The 18,374-nt window shown below is 45.1% G+C and overlaps 1 protein-coding gene across 2 annotated transcripts in view; it reads left to right on the top strand.

The window, feature by feature from the left end:
• Positions 1–709: 709 nt before the first annotated feature.
• Positions 710–18,374, top strand: part of LOC144829464 (protein EOLA1-like) — a 36,473-nt gene continuing 18,808 nt past the window's right edge. For both annotated transcript variants that reach the window (XM_078688637.1, XM_078688636.1), the window contains exon 1: positions 710–1,120. The gene's annotated coding sequence lies outside the window, so the exon portion shown is untranslated. The remainder of the gene's footprint in view (positions 1,121–18,374) is intronic.

Raw genomic sequence — 18,374 nt, 5'->3', positions numbered from 1 at the left:
ATATATATATATATATATATATATATATATATATATATATATATATATATATATATATATATATTCCAGTCTACAAGTTCGCAATCAAGCCCCTGCCACTAATAGCGGCGGGCCTGGGCGGGTTTGCGGGTCCCAAAATATCCACTCGATTGTTTTTGAATTCCAAAGAAAAATAATGTCCAGGCCGCTCTTTGCATTCAAGCGTGTTTTATTTCCAAATACGCTTCCACTCTATATATATCTATATATGTATATATGTATTCGATCGACGACGTCTCTATGACCAACGTGCTTGATGCAAATAAAGGTTATTTAAAAATGTGTTCTGGAGCTGTCTCGATGTTTCCTGACTGATAATTAAATCAAACAGGCAGAAATGTATTTTAAAAAATATTTACAGACTATTTTATATAAAGTCCTTTTTAAGTAAAACGTCCGGGTCTTTACATAATCTTAAAATGTGACAAAATAGCCGGCATTTTCCCTGTGAAATGTGACAACTGTAAAGAAGATTACAAAGAAAAATTCTGACATGGGTGACAAACTCGCGCGAAGTCATGGAAAACTTGAAAGATCTGTAGACGCTTTTAAGAAAAATAAAAAAAATCAACGTATTCTTGCAAAACTCTGGTACTTGTGTTCCATATTACAGAGTCCCCCGTTCAAAACACCGATTGAGAACGCATAGTTTCCTTCCGGGTGTTGGATGCCAACCACAACATGGCCGAAATTCACTTCCTGTTTGCACTACTGCACGTTTTATATACAATTGTTGTGGATCCTCAGAGTTACCTTACTCTGTAACGCCCAACATTCTTCTTCTCTTTAGTCCATTCCCCGAATACGATCTTCACGAATGTCGTGCAGACTAACAGCCATCGCTTGGTTGCTGTAAAAAGATTAATGTATTTACTTCCCAGCGCTTCGTGTATTTACCCAAACACGTTTGTATAGAACAGATACCTGTTGAATATCCGTACACGAAGAGAAGGTGCAATGCTGGTAAAAATTCGTACCCGCTGTCCGTTTAAACTTTCTGCCAGCGGTCTTCAACTTTTCTGACTTTCCTTCCACTGGAAAGAACGAAGGTTTAAAGCAGAGCGGAGGACAGACAAAACAGGTAATGGGTATCATCACATCGTGACCAAGATGGTGAAAATAACAAATCCAGACCTTTATTTTGTTTTGTGGTACTTGTACTCGGGAATTTATCGAAGGAGTGAAGGCGAGGCAAAACTGTAAATACCATAATTTAGAGGATACATAAGAGGCACTTAGTGTAGGGGACCCAGAGCTCTGACGTTTTCCAGGTCTTTGCGCGAAACCTGCGTAGATTTTTTTTGTCTTTGAATCATGGGATTTGTGATGTTGATTTTATGAGGAGATAAAGCAGATCTACAAGCCCCACAATGCATAGTAAAATCTTGGACAGAATGAACTACTCAGCATGGATTTAGGGGTGGGCAAGCAAGGTATTAGGTTTAGCTCTAAGACCATTGCACGAGCCGAGCTCTTAACGTATTTGGGATATATGAGTGCCACAAACGTCATGTAATAATATAGGGATGACTCTACAAAGTTAAAAAAAACGGTATCGTGTATAATGGTTTTACTTAAACAAGAGACTTTTCTGCATAGCGCCATGCAGAGCGTAATTATTTGATGCGGTGCTCTAAAATGTGATTATCAGGAAAAAGAAGCACAGTGAAGTAACTTGTCTAGGATGATACAATTTGGTTAAGGGAGTAGCTGGGACTGAGCTCAGGTTTCTGATTACATAGTGTGCAGTTCTGGAACTGGATGGATATTTCTTCTTTTCACCGTTAAATACCCAAACAACAGTGCTTTAAAATATTGTTTGAATAGTTAAATCAGTTCATTTTGTTTCATAAAAACACATCGCAGTTTAAATCAAGCTTGCACAAGAAGTCTTTCTTTTTTTATTTCAGTAAAATTTTATTGAAAATTATATTTACATGGTACAGAGGATATACAGGATATACATGGGAGATAACTGAGACAAGGAAGAGGGAAGAGGGGCCCCGGGGGGGGGCCGTTAGTGATTTGCCGCCATTTGTCCACTTTGTTCTCACTGCTTCTTCAGTTCTTCAGTTCCTCTTGGCAAACCCCCTTCCTCCTTGCTGAATTGTCCAATTGTCTTTTGTTCCCCCGGTGGCGTGGAGAGAGAGGTATAGAGAAGAAGAGTAGAGAGCATAGATTAGAGAGGCCCGGCTAGTTGGCAGAGTAGGCGATCATAGTGGTCTATTCAGTGGTGTCTTATCTTGTTTGGGGCTTGTTTCCCTGTTGTCTGTCTGGCGTTCAGGGTGGCTTGTGTGAGGACAGGTAGTTGTCCAACGAGAGCCACATTTCGCTTTTCTTCCCTGCGCTCGGTAGATTGTTGGATGTCATGTTGTCGGCCCCCCGCAGGAAAATGACCCAGTTAAACCAGGCTTTGAAGGTGGCTTTCGCTGTGTCTTTCCAGTTTGTTAAAACCGTCTTGACCGCGGCTGTGAGCAGGAGGTCAATCAGGTCTCTGTCCGTTTCGGATCTTATGGAGGGGTCAGTGTATCCCAGTGCTAGATGGTGGAAGTCAAGTGCTAGGGCGGTCCCTGTGACATCGTTTACCAGTATGTTGACCGATTCCCAAAATTTCCTGACCTTGGTGCAGTGGAAAAGGAGGTGTGCTAGGTCCCCTTTCTGATTGTTGCAGTTCCAGCAGGAGTCGTTCTCCCTAATACCCATGGCCGCTAGTCTGGCTGGGGTCCAGTAGGCCTTGTGCAGCAGCCAGAATTTTGTCTGGTCTAGTGTTGTTGTCAATAAAACACACAAAAGAGCAGATCAAGTCTGGAAGAAGTGTGTGCCTACAAAGGTGACAGTGTGCTGCTGCTGGTGAAAAAGTGAAACACGTGGTACCAGACATATAAACTATAGGTGGCAGGGGGCTGAAAAAATTCCCATCAGACCACCCATGTGGTGGAGATTGCGTCATGTGGGAATTAGACAATCATGCCATCCCAAAACCGACCAAATAGTGCCGGTACAGAAATAAATATCTAAGTAATTTCTGGGATCGTTAAGTGCATCCTAAAGTGATGTAAACTAAAAAAGTGCAGTGCTCAATAATTTAAAATTGGCTAACCAGACTCTAAAAATTTATTCAAAATCTGGGTGTCAAAAGTTAAAAACACGCTGGGTAGTTAAGCTACCTTATGGCGCTAGGCAGTGTGGTCGACATGTTTCAGCCTTAAAGGGCATCTAGCCCGGCTTTCTTCAGGACCTATAATAGCAAGTTTGACTACTGCAACTACACATGGAACAACATGGTGAAATTTTTTTTCACACAACAGCATGTACTCAAAAAAGTCACATGTATATCAAAGAGTTTGAATACTTAAATGTCCACTGAAGGGGAAGTAATAAATCTTCTTCCCAGCGTTGTGTGGGTGACGGCCTCACCTCACCCGGCAACCGCTCGGGAGTATGAGGCCCCGCTCTATCCGTCGGTGCCTCGATGTTGTAGGCGAGCGGAAGTGGTAGTGTTGTTGTCACCTTCCTTCTTGATGTGGATGCCCAGAGGTCGGCGTTCTCCTTGTCAGTTAGTTCCCTCCCTGCCACTGTTCCCCAATGAGCGGTCGTTCTGTTATTGAGTTTAGAGGTAGTGGGGCTCAGGGCTTTGTACATGTGTGCTACTTGGTGTCCTGTTATGTTTAGGCTCGTGGCATATTGCAGTATTGAGGGTGTGTGATCAGTTAAGTTTGCCTTGGTAATTGCTACTCTTATCTTCAGGAAGTTATAAAGCTCTGCACTTTCCAACTTGTGTTGTTCCTTGAGTGTGTCGAAGGTAGCTTGGGTCCCCTTATGCTGCAGCTGGCTTACTGTGGTTATGCCGTGTCTGTACCAAGTGGGCATGTCTAGTGTGTTGTTCCTGTATTTTATTTTAGGGTTGTGCCAGAGGGATTCTAGTTGCGTCTGCCTGATGCTGGTGTCTAGTAGCTTATCTATTCTTAGCAGGGCTCGCCTTGTGTTCCTTAGTACTGGGTTTTGTTCTATTGCGGGGTGTTTTGTTGCTGTGAGTAGGGCCATAGGTTCCATCCCTCCTAGAATCCTCTTTTCCAGAGAGAGCCAGGTGTAGTCCTTCTTTGGCGTTAGCCAGTCCAGGCCCTGTTTTGCTATGCACGCTGTTTGGAAGAGCTGAAAGTTAGTTAGGTTAAGGCCTCCTAGTGTCTTGGGCAGTCTGAGCTTTTGAAGGCTGATTCTGGGTTTCTTCCCTCTCCAGAGGAATGTGTTGATTAGCTTGTCTAGTTTTTTGAGGAAGTCTGTTGTATTAGTTAGTGGTAGCATGCTGAGCAGGTAGTTGACCATTGGGGTGACCATCATTTTGATAGTTTCTATCCTCCCCCACCATGTAGTAAATTTTGGAGACCACCCCTCTAGTTTCTCCTTTATTTTGTTTAGTATGGCTTGTTCGTTCTGGTTCAATGTGGTGTGCAGGTCCCTCTCGAAGAGCAGGCCTAAGTATTTGATGGCTTTCCGTTGCCAGGTCAGTCCAGAGGACCCCAGCATCGTCTTGTTTGTGTGGATATTTAGTGGTTTGCACTCCGATTTTTCCCTGTTCAATTTGTATCCTGATGCCTGGGCGTATTGATCTATAGTATCCATTATGGTCGCGATGGATCTTTCTGGGTCCTCTGTTACGATGAGGACGTCGTCAGCATATGCTGCTAATTTGAAGGTCTCTCCCTCTATAGGTATACCTTTTATGTCTGGGTTCGCTCGTATCATGCTCAGAAGGGGCTCTATGGCCAGTAGGAAGAGGGCTGGTGAGAGCGGGCATCCCTGCCTTGTTCCTCGTTCGAGGTTTAAGCGTTCTGACGTGCCTCCGTTCACTACTACGCGCGCTTTGGGTTCATTATATAGGGCCATTACCGTCTTCCTAAAGTTGTGGCCTAAGCCGAATTTTTTCATGCATTCGTCTAGGTACCGCCATGATACCCTGTCGAAAGCCTTTTCGGCGTCTAGGGCGATCATGACCGCCGCGTTGCTGCCTTTTGCTGCGTGGTTGATTATGTGGCAGAGTAGCCTTGTGTTATCGTGTGACATCCTGTTCTTCAGATACCCCACTTGCGCGCAATGTATGAGGGACGGTAGGTATGCGTTGAGTCTGGTTGCTAGTATCTTCGCGTATATCTTACAATCTACATTTATGAGTGAGATTGGCCTGTAATTTTTGGGGTGTTGTGTGTCCTTGCCTTCTTTAGGGATTACTATGATGTTGGCCTCTGCCATCGACTGAGTCATCCGCCCCTTGAGTACACAGCTTGTGAATACCGATGTCATTGTTGGCCCTAATGTGGCGATAAAGTGTTTGTAGAACTTGGCTGTGAAGCCGTCTGGGCCTGGGGCCTTGTTATCCTTTAAGCTTTTGGCTGCCGCTTCTATCTCCTCGCTTGTTATTTCAGTGTCTAGCCTCTCTCTTTGCGTTACCGTCAGCTCTGGTGTCGTGATGCGATCTAGCAGGTCCTTCCCTCCATCTGCACTTAGTGTTTCGTCCTCCTTGTTTAGCTGCGCATAGAAGTCTTTGAAGGTGTCAAGTATCCCTTTATTCGTCGTATGTGATTTGTTTGCCCTGTCTTTTACCGCTGCTATAGTGTGTTGTCTCTGCTTACCTTTGAGGTATGACGCCAGAGCCTTCCCTGCCCTATTGGCTGAGCATAGGTTTATTGCTTTGTATTTGTTGACCCAGGTCCCTGCCCTCTCACTCAGGATCTTGTTCAGTTCGTATTTTTTCTTTGTTAGGGTCGTGAGGGTGTTCCTGTCCTCTAAGTTAGCTATGTGTCCTGATTCTAGTGTCTTGATTTCTTTCTCCAGGTCTGTTATCTTCCTGCCTCTTTCCCTGTTCTGTCTACCTTTGATGCTCATTATCGTTCCTCTCACCGTGGCTCTGAGCGCGTCCCATAGGGTCTCCTTATCTATGTCTGTTTTGTCATTGTTTGAGAGGTAATCCTTTATGGCTAGTTCTATTTCAGTGCTGCTGTTTGTGTTTCCCAGTAGGCCATCATCAAATCTCCATCTCCTCGTTGGCCGTTCGTTGTGTTTCCCTGTCAGTGTTAGGCAGATGTGTGAGTGGTCTGAGATGGCTCTTGGGCCTATTTCCGTATGGTCTATGAGATGCGTGTGCGTGTCTGATATGAGGATGTAGTCAATTCTACTGTAGGAGTTGTGTGGGGTTGAGTAAAAGGTGTACTCTCTCTGGTCTGGGTTTTGCAGTCTCCATGGGTCTCCGAGCCTTAGTTTTGTACATAGGTTCCGCAGTGTGTTGCCCTTCTGTGTGCCCTGGCTGCGTCTCTGTGGGTGCCTGTCTATGGCTGGGTCTAGGACCTGGTTCATGTCTCCGGCCACTATTAGCAGCTCTCCTAATGGCAGTGTCTCCAGTTCCTTGCTAGTCTGCTCCCAGAATGTCTTATCCTCCGTGTTGGGGCCATAGATGTTTGCCACATGTATGGATTCCTCTCCTCTGAGCAGGCTGGTGACTAGTAATCTCCCCTCTGTGTCCCCTTTTGACTTAGCTAGTGTAAGTTTCGACTTTTTGCTTAGTATTGTTATCACCCCATTTTTCTTGTTCTTTGCAGGTGACCCTATTACTTGACCTATCCATCTGGCCTTCAGTCGGTCTATGTCTCCCTCCTCTAGTCTTGTCTCCTGCAGGACATAGATGTCGCTCTTAAGCTTGGCCAGGTGGTCCAGGACCTTCCTTCTCTTTACTGGGTGGTTGAGCCCCTTCACGTTCATAGACACTATCTTGATGTCGGTCGTGAGGTTGTGGTCTGAGTTGTGTGTCATCTTTCGTTTTGCCTGGATTGGCCGTTTGTCTGGTTAGCTTCTGATCGTGTGCCTACCATGGTATCGTGTTTAGTCTTTCTCTGTGCGCTCTCTAGGGATAGGTGATAGATGTGATAAGATAGAAAAAGAGAAAAGAGTAGTATCAGCCCATGTGTGTTATCCTCGCACCCCCCTCCCCCCTCCATGCCCTCCTCCCTGCCCTCCCCCCACCCCCCTTACTTGCATAGTGGGTGTGCGACAACAAAGTTCCTTTGCTCCGCATCTTCCCTGAGGTAGCTTGCTGGTTTCTTATTTCCTTCCGTGCCTCCTAGATCAGTGTTCGTCTGCTCGTCTGTTCTTTGGCCTTTAGCTTCCAGCCTTTAAGTCTCTTTGTCCCTTAAAAGTCAGTGTAACATATTGAGGTAGGCATTGGTTGTTAACATACTGAGGTAGTTGGTGATGTTTAACTTCATTAGCCAGGGATGGTTAGGCCACGTTCTATGGTTGTGTGCCTCTCTCCGGGCTTGCTCTGCATAGTTCTCCTGCAAGAGCTGTGAGGTTTCCTCAGTCTGTTTTACCCTCATTGCTTGGTGACGCACTTCTTTTCGGGGCGCTCTGGCCCTGGCTTTGGTCTCTCGCCTCCATCTCCTCCGTCGGCGGTCCTCTTATGTATCTTCTCAATTCCTCTGGGTCCTCGAAAACAATTGATCTAAAGTTGTCCGTGACTTTAAAGTGAGTCGGGCCAGTGAAGGAGTAGTTTAGGTTCCTTTTTCGCAGAGCTTCTCTCATGGCTAGGAAGCCTTTCCTTGCCTCTACTGTAGTTTTCGAGTAGTCCTGTGTGAGTACAATCTTGCTGCTTGCCCATGTGAGGTTCTGATTCTTCCTGGCGAAGGCGAAGATCGCGTCGGTTTGGACGACAAAGAAGATGGTCGTCTAGGTCCGTAGCTCCGCAAAACCTGAGGGAACAAAGGCGATTAAACCAACCAAAACTCGAGGTATAAACCTGGAAAAAGGAACCAACGAACTATGAAGATGAGGGCTGCAAGATAGTAGAAGCCAGAGACTCCAAACAGGCTTCAACAACTAAGCCCAGCTCCGAAGGAGACTACAAGGCGAGAGGAAGGCAAGATGGCGACTGGTCAGAGATAGAACCAGCCAAGCGGAGGGGTCACTATCAACGAAGCGGCAAGCCAGGAGTCGCGCTTGCAACCTGTGCTTAAGTTCGCAGAGAGCGAGGAAGAAAGGGGAGAGGAGAGAAGAAGTTAAAGAGCGTGGCGACGGGGGAAGAACGGGGGGCGGAAAAGAGAAGACAACGATCGAAAAGAGAACGTAACCAGACGCACCTAACGAGTACGTCCCAGCATTGTGTGGCGGCAGCCCGGTAAGCCCGGTGAGACCGGAAGTACCGGGGGCGGTAACGAGTGCAGGGACGGAAGCGGAGGAGCGGAAGCCCCAAGCACAGAAAGAGGAAGCGGAAACGGGCTGCGAGGTCAAGCGGAAGAAGGAAGACGGCCCCTCCCCCGAGACAACACTGCAGCGCGCGAGCGCCTACACGAGAGGGCTGAGGAGGCAGCGAGACCCCGGAGGAAGCGTTGAAGCGCACAGAAGGCAAGCGCTGCATGAGGGCGGAGAAGGGAGGAGGAGCCCAAGAGCCCCAAGAGACTGCTGAAAAAACGCGCAAACTGCAACAAACTGCACAAACTGCAACCCTCCACACGAGGGGGGGGAGGAGCCTGCGCGAACCCCGAGGCAGCGGATTAGTGCGCTAACTGCGGTAAACACACGGAGACCACGCGAGCGCCCCCCCCGCAGCCAGCGCCAGAGCTGGAGCCGGAGCTCATAAGGAACAGCGCCGGAGCCCTAGAGAAAGGCATAAACACATGAGGCAACGCCTACCAACCTACGGAGGCTCTCCCAATGCCCAAATGCTGCAGCTCACATCAGCACATCACGCAACAAGGGGATAAATAGGCAATAGGTAAGGCCTACACAAGGAAGCACGATCAGACGCTCCCAACCAACTCAGGCTAAGGGCGGCAACACTAAAGGCCCCAATCAAGAAACAGCAAGAGGCGCCAGGAGAGTCAGAGCAAAGGCTAATAGCCGAAAACAACAACCAATAGAGGGCAAGGCGCAAGGCAAGACAAGAGCTGGAGGGGCAAGCACAAAAGCAAGTCCAGGCACATCAAAACAACGAAACCTATAAATAAAGGAAGGCAAGGCATTGTGTGCACCGTGTGCGGCACAACAATTAACAACAACGCGCCAAAAAGGAGAGCTGGTGGGAGAATTGGCAACTAACCCGGCACACCAGGCGAACGAGACAAAGCAAACGCTGGAGGGAGCCAGGGCAAAAACAAAGACCCGGTGTATCAAAATACCAAGTCGCTTCCGCTACAACTGCGCAGTGCAAGCCGCAGAACTGACAAAAACGAGGCTGCTAGCTACCGCCAGGAAGGCAGGGGAATCACGCAGCCCGAGAAAACCACAGCCGCAGAAGATGGCAGACATGAAAAACGCAAACGACCTGAAGAAACTAAGGAAAGACAATCTGGAGTCCCCGGCTAAACTAAAGACAGAGACAGCGACACTAGAAATTGTACTGAAAAGAGTCAATGAAGTCAAGGATGTTGCAAGAGAGACTAAAAAGACAATAGACAATATGCAGCTGGAACTAACAGCAATCCGTGCTGACCAGCACAGCACAAACACCAGACTAGAAACGGCAGAATAAGTGAAGTTGAAGAGGTAACAAGCAAAAATATCAAGATCACGGAAGAACACACAAGGATAACCAAATCACTACAAAAGCAGCTAGCGGAGCAAGACGACAGAGCCAGAAGAGGCAACATCAGAATCCTGGGAGTCCCAGAAGGTCTGGAGGACAAAGACAAGTCCTGCGCAGCAATGCTAGAAGACATGATTCCTAAACTCACTAGCCTAAACTTTGAGAGGCAGTTTGAGGTCAACAAGGCATACAGGATGCCGGCAGGGAAACCAGCCACCGGGAAACCGCCAAGAGCGATAATCTGCACCCCACTAAGAGCGGATCGCACAAGAAGTCTTTCTAGAAAATAAAATAAAAGTGAACTTAATGCATTACGCTGCATTTTTATGTTGATCACAATTCTTCTTCATATTAACTCGCATAAAACGTGTAACTTATAGTGCGGTCACAACGTGCAAGTTGCTGTACCCCTCTCCAACTGCAACCTTCCCCAGCCACCACCACTCACACTCCCAGGGAGAGAGAGATAAAACATAGGTGGTTCTAACAAGACATGGCTGTGAAATACACAAAGTTCCAGGAAGGGAAGAACACTAAGGGGCATATGTACAAGGAGTTAACGCCGCAGTAGCATAATATTTTTTATCGCAGTATTTACAAGTTGCCGCTAACCGCAGTTAGTGGCCGTTTTCCAGTGTAACCGTGAATTTTAGGATCACCACTTCTGTTAGCAGGGCTAAACGAGAATGTGATGCAAGGCAGGCGTTCCCATGTAAAAACTGCTGCTAACCCCTCTTTACGATATTTACAAGGAATTCCTTGTGTGGGGCAACGCTGCAAGGAATGTTGCTGCTCTGCCCTGCAACAAAACTACAGGGGGCAGGAATGCGCACCATCAATAAGAAAGGGCGCATTCCTGGGCCTCCTCATTCATGAAAAGTCTTGCATCACTGCGACAAAACAGCATCGCAGCACTTTTCACTACGTCCTTCTTGTGACACCATGGATGCCCTGTATTCACTGTATGGTGCTCCATGTCGGAATTAATGACAGATACGTCTGGAAACCTGATGTATCTGTCAGCACTAAAGTCATGCATTGCTGCAGTTGTGTCACAAGCATGACGCAACATCAGCAATGCAGCAACATCAGAAAGGCCAGCCTATCCCTGTGGCACTGCGTCACCCTTACGCCTGCCAAGAGGCAGCCATGAGGTACTGACGCAGTGGTGTCCTACAATAATTGCAGTGAAATCTGATGGATTTCACCGCACCACTCCGTTGAGGCTTTGTTGCGTGGGAACGCCCACCCTGTATACATCATAACTATATGTTGGTATAATGTGGCACAGGGCATCACAAGGTCACCCATATGCCTAGATGCGTCACTTTGCAAATACGGCACAACGTGGTGCAAGAATCACGCTGCAAGTACGTCAAGAAAATGACGTACCGGTCATGAATAAGCCGCCCTGTCTTTTTCCCCTACATTGGCACACAATTGCCGCCATGCTCCAAAGCAGGCACCCTTGTGCCATGGTGCAAGAGTGACTATGTTGCAGAGTTGATTGATGTTGTGGTTCCATCTCTACTCGAGACTTCTTCAGATGGAGCTGGACTAGTGGAGGGCGGGAGTGAACCAGTTGGCCTTCTTGGAGTGTTGTTTGCCCGGTCTTTTCTTGAGGGGTGAAGATGGTCCTGTGCACACGTTTCAGAGTGGTAGGTTCTTATGTCAGAACCAAACAGTTAGGTACAGTTCATTGGAAGGGTGATTTATAGTTCAGTCTTGATCATTAGATGTGAAAATAAAACTTTGCTTGTTTTATTTTCACATGTACTGATCAAGACTGAACTATAACAGTCCTGCACAGGACCTATATTCATATTGTTGGGGTATGGGACTTGTTCCCTTGCGTATACAGGGGCTGTTTTGTCTGGGTTTGTTCCCCTGACCTGTTTGCACCGCGATTACTGTGTAAATACGAACCTAACCTACAATCGCACATGCTAGAGCGCCATTTCTTCCTGTCCTTTACTCAAACCCAATCTCTTCTCACTGCTTTACTTGAGGGGTGCCAGGGTGTCGGCGCAGTTAGAGATCCATCGGTGGAGGTTGTGCACTGCAGTATTAACATCTGTAAGGGTTGGGAGAGTGGTGGGGCTGAGTGAGTTGACGGGTAGTTCTTCAGTGGCCTTCATCCAGCTGTGACGGGGGGAGGGCAATGATTGTGTACAGTGGGCTTGATGAAGGCGTGATGTAAACAATGATGGTCGGTACAGGAGTGTGTTACAATTCATGTAATCTTTATATATATTTCCCTTTTAATTACCTATTTCCCTTTTAATTGTTCTGTGTACTTTAAACAATGGCACCTTCTATACAGTTGTCATTACATCAAATGGAATTGTTTTCTGTGGCATTCTAGTTTGATCTCCTGCAGTTGCAGTACTGTGCTCATCTTATTAAACTGAATTTACATTTTACCTGGATTTATTGTCTACTTTGCTTGGAACTTTACATTGGCGATGAGGGTGGTAATCTAGCAGATGAGATGATTAGAGACCAAATTATTGTAATTGTAAGAAGTAAGAAACCCCAAGAACAGTTATGGATTTTAGGAAACCCTAATCTACATGACACAATTGCTACTGCAAAAGCTTTTGAACAATCCAAGAGATGGATGAAAACCATTGAAGATGTAAATGCTAACAGTGATAGTAGGACCAAATGCATTGATGAGGTTTGTGTTGTTAAAATAAGATCTTTCACTAAGACTTCTCACCAGGGTAATAGAGATGTCAAAACTATTGTGTGTTTTAGATGTGGAAGTACCAACCATGTAGCATCGTTCAAATTGTGTCCTGCCATAGGGAAAGAATGTATCAAATGTGGAAGGGGAGGGCATTTTGCTAAAGCCTGCAAAGTTGAACCTAGAAGAACTATCAACATTAATAAAAATGTTGGTTCTCGAACCAATGATGTTTCTTGTGTGAGAGGTATGAACCATTCTGATCAGGTTAGTAAAAGAGGTTTAGTTGTTTCTTTTATTGATGTGTGTTCTCTCGAGGAGAGTTTAAGTTCACCTAAGTGTGAAGTTAAGTTCTTAAATGAAATTTTGGAACTAATGGCTGATTCAGGATCACCATGGACCATTATCACTGAAGTTTATGTCAATAAAATGTTTGGTAAACTCATTTCTTTGAAAGATTTTTGCCCTCCTGACATCACAGCTCAGAGGTTTGATGGATCTACGGTTGATCTTGAGGGATATGTCGCTTCAGATGTTGAATTCAGAGGGAGGACAGCATTTATAAACGTATATGTGGCAAGGAAAGGTGTTAATGTTTTAGGTTGGTGAGATCAATGGAGATTAGGGATTATTCTCAATCCCCGTAACAAATAACCTGTCATGGTCATTGGAGAAGGTGATAGCATGAGGGTTACTGGGTAAGGTGATGGTTTGGATGTCATTTGAAATTAATTTCCTGAAGTTTTTTCAGATTCCTTAGGGAAGCTCAAAGGTTTCGCTCATGAGATTAAGCTTAAAAAAGAGCATCTCCTGTAAAATAAAAACTTAGGAATGTGCCCATCAACGTGAGGGATGAACTTGGGAAGCTTTTGCAAGGAATGTTAGATGAGGGGGTTATTGAGGAAGAAGAATCTTCGGAGTGGGTTTCTCCGATTGTTTTGGCAGGAAATCAGATAAAACTTTGAGGTTGTGCATAGATCTTCGTGCACTTAATGCTAATATTTTGATTGATTGCCACCCCCTGCCCAATATTAACGAGGTAGTGAGCATGTTAGGGGGTGCCACAGTGTTTTCCACTTAGGACCTTAGGGATTGAGTTAGCCAAAGAGTCTCGCCACATGACTGCTTTTATTACACCACAGGGACTTTTTCAATTCAAGAGGATGCCTTTCGGCTTAGCATTCACAGCATCTGTGTTTCAGAGATCTATGTGCCATCTTTTTAAACAAATGGAATCGTGTGTAAAATGTTTTCACAACAACATTTTAATCTATTCACCAGATGAAGCAACCCATTTGCAACATCTTAAAAAAGTATGTAGTGTTCTCAAGGATCATGGACTTACTCTGAAGAGAAGCAAATGCAAATTGTTCCAAGAATCTGTTGAATATCTAGGACACACGTTCTCCAAAGAAGGGGTTGTTCCAAATAAATCACTTGTTGATGCTATTCTCAGAGCGCCTTCTCCTGACTCTAAAGAAAAACTTCTTTCTTTTTCAGGACTCTGCGCATATTATAGTAAATTTATAAAAACATTTACTTCTAAAATAGAACCTTTAAGAGAACTAGAAGGAAAAATACTGAATTTGTTTGGAGTGAGGAACAACAGGACGCTTTTGAAAACATTAAGGCGGAAATGATTGCTGCTCCTTCTCTCAAGCCATTTTGTGTTGGAAAAACTTGTGTACTTACCGTTGATGCCAGCCTGTATGGACTTAGTTGTGTTTTGTCACAGTGTGCTGGTAAGGATGAGTGAAAGTGGCTTTTGCCTCTCGCAAATTGAATGCTACAGAAAGACGTTATGCAGTGATTGAAAGACAATTACGAGCATGCGTGTGGGGTGTGGAACATTTCAGGAACTACATTTGGGGTGCACAGTTTGTCTTATTAAAAACTGATCATAAACCTTTGATTCCTATTTTATCTCCCGGCGGTGGTCTCAATGCCACTGCCATAATAGCTTGGTCAATGTCGCGACTACAAGAATATACTTTTTCTGTTGAATATGTTCCAGGAAAAGTGAATGTTACTGCTGACTGTTTATCACGACTTCCTTGTAATGTGAATGATTCTACTGATGATGAAGACGTTGTTGCAAGTATTTCTGAAGTTTCATCTGAAAGATTTAGTTCTATTTCTGAAGAATTGTGGAAAAAGGCCATGGATGAAGATAATCTTTTGCAGGAAGTTGTAAATTATACCAGAATAGGTTGGTCTTCTAAGAAGGCGATTTCGGATGAGTTATTTCCTTATTGGAAAATCTCTAATGAGTTGATAATAGAAGGAGGGTTTATTTTCAGACAAGGAAAATGTATTCCACCTTTATCTCTACGTGATTCCATTTTGTCTTTAAGTCATGAAAGTCCTTTGGGAATGTCTTCTATGAAAAGACTTATCAGGTCGGTATTTTGGTAGCCTGGCTTAGACAGATATGTTGATAGAATGGTCAGGGAATGTCCTGAATGTGTATGCAGTAAGAAAACACTCGGGTGTGATCCTGCTCCTCTCAATCCTGTCAAGTGGCCTGATTATCCATGGCAAATGTTGGTTTAGACTTTGCAGGTCCTTTTAATTTTTTACCTCAGGATTGTAGATTTGCAATAGTAATGGTGGATTACCACTCTAAGTGGCCTGAAGTAAAGTTGGTTTTGCGTGTTACTACCAGTAGTGTTGTCTCGTTCTTAAAATAAGTTTTTGCCAGAAAAGGTAGCCCTGAAGTGCTTATATCAGATATTGGTGTACAATTGAAATCTCTTGAAATGACAGAATTTTATAATAATCGTCGTATTGCCACAGCTCTTTATGAACCTCAAGGGAATGGTCAAGTAGAAAGGTTCAATAGGGTTCTCAAGCAGGATATTCTTAGGGCACGTAACTTTGGTATGGAATGGAAAGATAACTTGAAAGAAAAGTTATGGTTGTACCGCATAACTCCTCATTCAACAACTGAAGTTTCACCTTTCCATTTACTTTAGGGAAAGGATCCCGTATCCAAATTATGTCCTTGGTGGTTTAAGAAGGTTGTTAAAGTTCAAACTTTAGAATTGGATAAAAAGGATATAGCCCATAGAGTTTAAGAAAAACAACAGAGAAGTGAATATCTTCATGATCTTCGCATGAAAGTTAAAATACCTAAATTTGTAGTTGGAGATTTTGTAAGAATATGCAAACGTGGTATTCTCCTCAAAGGTGGTGCTAAGTTCAGTAGACCTGTGAAAATTGTCAAAGTTTATTGCAATAGTGTGGTTACTCAAGATGGACAAGATTGGAATGTGAGACGTGTTTCTAAATGTACTATGGTACCGTTACTAATCTTTATATATATTTCCCTTTTAATGACCTATTTTCCTTTTAATTGTTCTGTGTACTTTTAACTATGGCACCTTCTATACAGTTGTCATTACATCATATGGAATTGTTTTCTGTGGCATTCTAGTTTGATCTCCTGCAGTTGCAGTACTGTGCTCATCTTATTAAACTGGACTTACATTTTACCTGGATTAATTGTCTACTTTGCTTGGTACTTTACAGAGAGTCCTGTTGTGTGGCTGTAGTTGAAGTTCCTGTTGGTGGAGAAGACGGGGTCGAGCGCGTGTCCGGCTATGTGGGTTGGTGCGGTGACCAGCTGCTTGAGTCTGATGTTGGCGAGGTTCCCCAGGAGGGGGGGTGGTCTGATCACTGGGGTTGTCCAGGTGGAACTTGAGGTCTCCGAGTAGGATGTAGTTGGTAGAATGGACAGCCTGGGGTGCGATGAGGTCTACAATGGCATCAGTGAATGGAGTTCTTGGCCCCCCCTGTAGATGAGGGTGCCACATAGGGTGGTGTTGTGGTTGGTCCGGATCTGGAAGTGGAGGTTTTCCATGGTCACTGTCTGTTCATGAGACTGTGTGGTCAGTCGGAGTGTGGTTTTTCAGCTGCAGGAAATACACTGTTTGGGGCTCTGGCTCTTCACTTGTTCCTACTGGGATAATTGTTCACCATCAGGGCTAGAGAAACTGCACTTTGTCTGGACTTTGTGGAAACTCTGTATATGAGTAAACCGAGACTGTTTTAGCATGAACTGAGACCCTGCTGGTGGCAGTCTTTTAGCCGTCTCTCCTAAGGACTGCCAACAAGCTCAGGTCTTTCTTGCTGTGACCTCATCAACCCTCAAGGAATTGCCTCGTCACCTCGTCACCTCTTGTCTTGGCATAGTGTCCCATTGTCTGTGGCCTCTCATTCTCTCATCCTAAAGGGGTTGAAAAACTTACTGTTCTGGTGTTATACACTTTGAAGTTCTAGTTGGAACCTAGTTATAAACTACAGTTCCAAATGGGAAATGGTCGAGCCAGTGGTTGGCCCTAGTGTTTTGGGTTCCTCAGCCATCTGAGAATATAACCCGCTGCTGCCTTGTTTTCATAATTTTGCTTTTGAAGCTCAGTACCCCAGAGATCAAAAGTAGTTAGAATGACAATGTTTTGGGAAGTAAGAGAACATTGCAAACTTTAATGTGTAAGAGTAGATACAAGACAAGAGAGTGAATGTGTTTAGATGAAAGCGAGAGAGTGGTATGAAACACCTGGGGGTAGCGAATGACAGTGGATGTGATTGCTAGAGAGGATGTTAAGTGAGTTTATTGGTGGAAAGATGTGATGAAGGAGTTGTTAAGAGAAAAGAGAATAGGCCATTGAGTAGCAGATTATGGAATGCAGCTGATCAGATGGCAATTAAAATGCTGAGCATTAGGTTGTTCTAAAGTATTTTGATACGTGTGATTTTGCTTCAGTTGTGCACTTATTAATGTAATTTATATAGGTTCATTATTCGAAGCTCCTGGAAGTATGGATGGGTGTCTAGAATATGTGTCCTGGGAGCGAAAAACAATCTTTTAACAATAAATTAATCCGAAGCAGGGATCCAGCCTTTCCGATAGTGAGAGCTACTTCTAATCCTTGAAAACTGTTTCCTGAGCGATTGCCTCATATAGTGATTTCATAAGGGTACACAAATTCTAAAGAATGTACATTTACCCATGGAGTATCTCAGTACTGTTTAATTGAGCATACAGCATTAATGTCACAATAGCTATACATTTGGGGCGTGGCCACACCGGGCATGAAGTTGGACACACATCGCTAGAGCTGCGCTCCGACTCGGCCATATCTCCTATACAAAGCACCCTATCCTCGATCTATGTCCTGCGCTTCCCACTGGCCCCTGACCGCAACAACAGTCTCGCAGGAGCGTAATCGATGCCCCAGAGCACTCATGAAGCCTCCCTGGACCAGGGGGGCTAATCTCCGCGAGAGTGCTGCAGCCATCATGTTTACAACGGCCTCTAACAATCCGTAACTGTGCGGGGGCTGATGCAATCTGCTCGGCTACTTGTACTCTGCCTCCCCGGCTTCCTTCAGAAACCGTCAACCTCAAGATTCACATTCGGAAAAGGCCAAAGTGGATATAATCTTGAATCTCATAAAGCTGAAACAGGAGCATGATCTGCCGCTCCCAGAGAGGTCAACGGTGCCATCCCCGTAGATCACACAGAGTCCAGATTGTGAGACCTCCTGAGGATGGGGATACAGCATTGGTACATTGGGTGAGGAGATGGCCGGGAGGTACAGCATAGCATCTCCTCCCTCTTGAACACTCCACCCATGGTCCAGGTTGATGAGCATGCCAGTTTGTAAAGGAATTATGGACCACAAAGCCATAACTCAGAGGGTGATTCCTCAAGTGAACTCTCTCAGAAAAGTCCACAGACCAGTTGGACTGACCCCACTTGGGCTCACCCTGCTGGCCTTTCTGGCCATACAACTAACTGTACACTACTTATGCTTTCCACATCTCCTCCCCTAGCTTTACCTCCCTTGGTCTGCATCTATCACTCAGGTATGGGTCCCCACCAGACACAATATCTTTAGGACAACCCGTCGCGGCGATGATAGATACTTCACACACGCAGGTGGCCTCACACCCAGCCCCCCCCCCCCACACACACACTGAAACTCCTGACTTTCAATGTGAAGGGGCTGAAGTCGCTCACCAAGCGTAATCAGATGTTGCGCTATATCCTGCAGCAGAGTGCAGTCATTCTGA

Source organism: Lissotriton helveticus, chromosome 4_1 (genome assembly GCF_964261635.1).
Source record: "Lissotriton helveticus chromosome 4_1, aLisHel1.1, whole genome shotgun sequence".
NCBI lineage: Eukaryota > Metazoa > Chordata > Amphibia > Caudata > Salamandridae > Lissotriton > Lissotriton helveticus.
The sequence above is the reverse complement of the archived record's forward strand: the minus strand, read 5'-3'. Positions and strand labels throughout refer to the sequence as shown.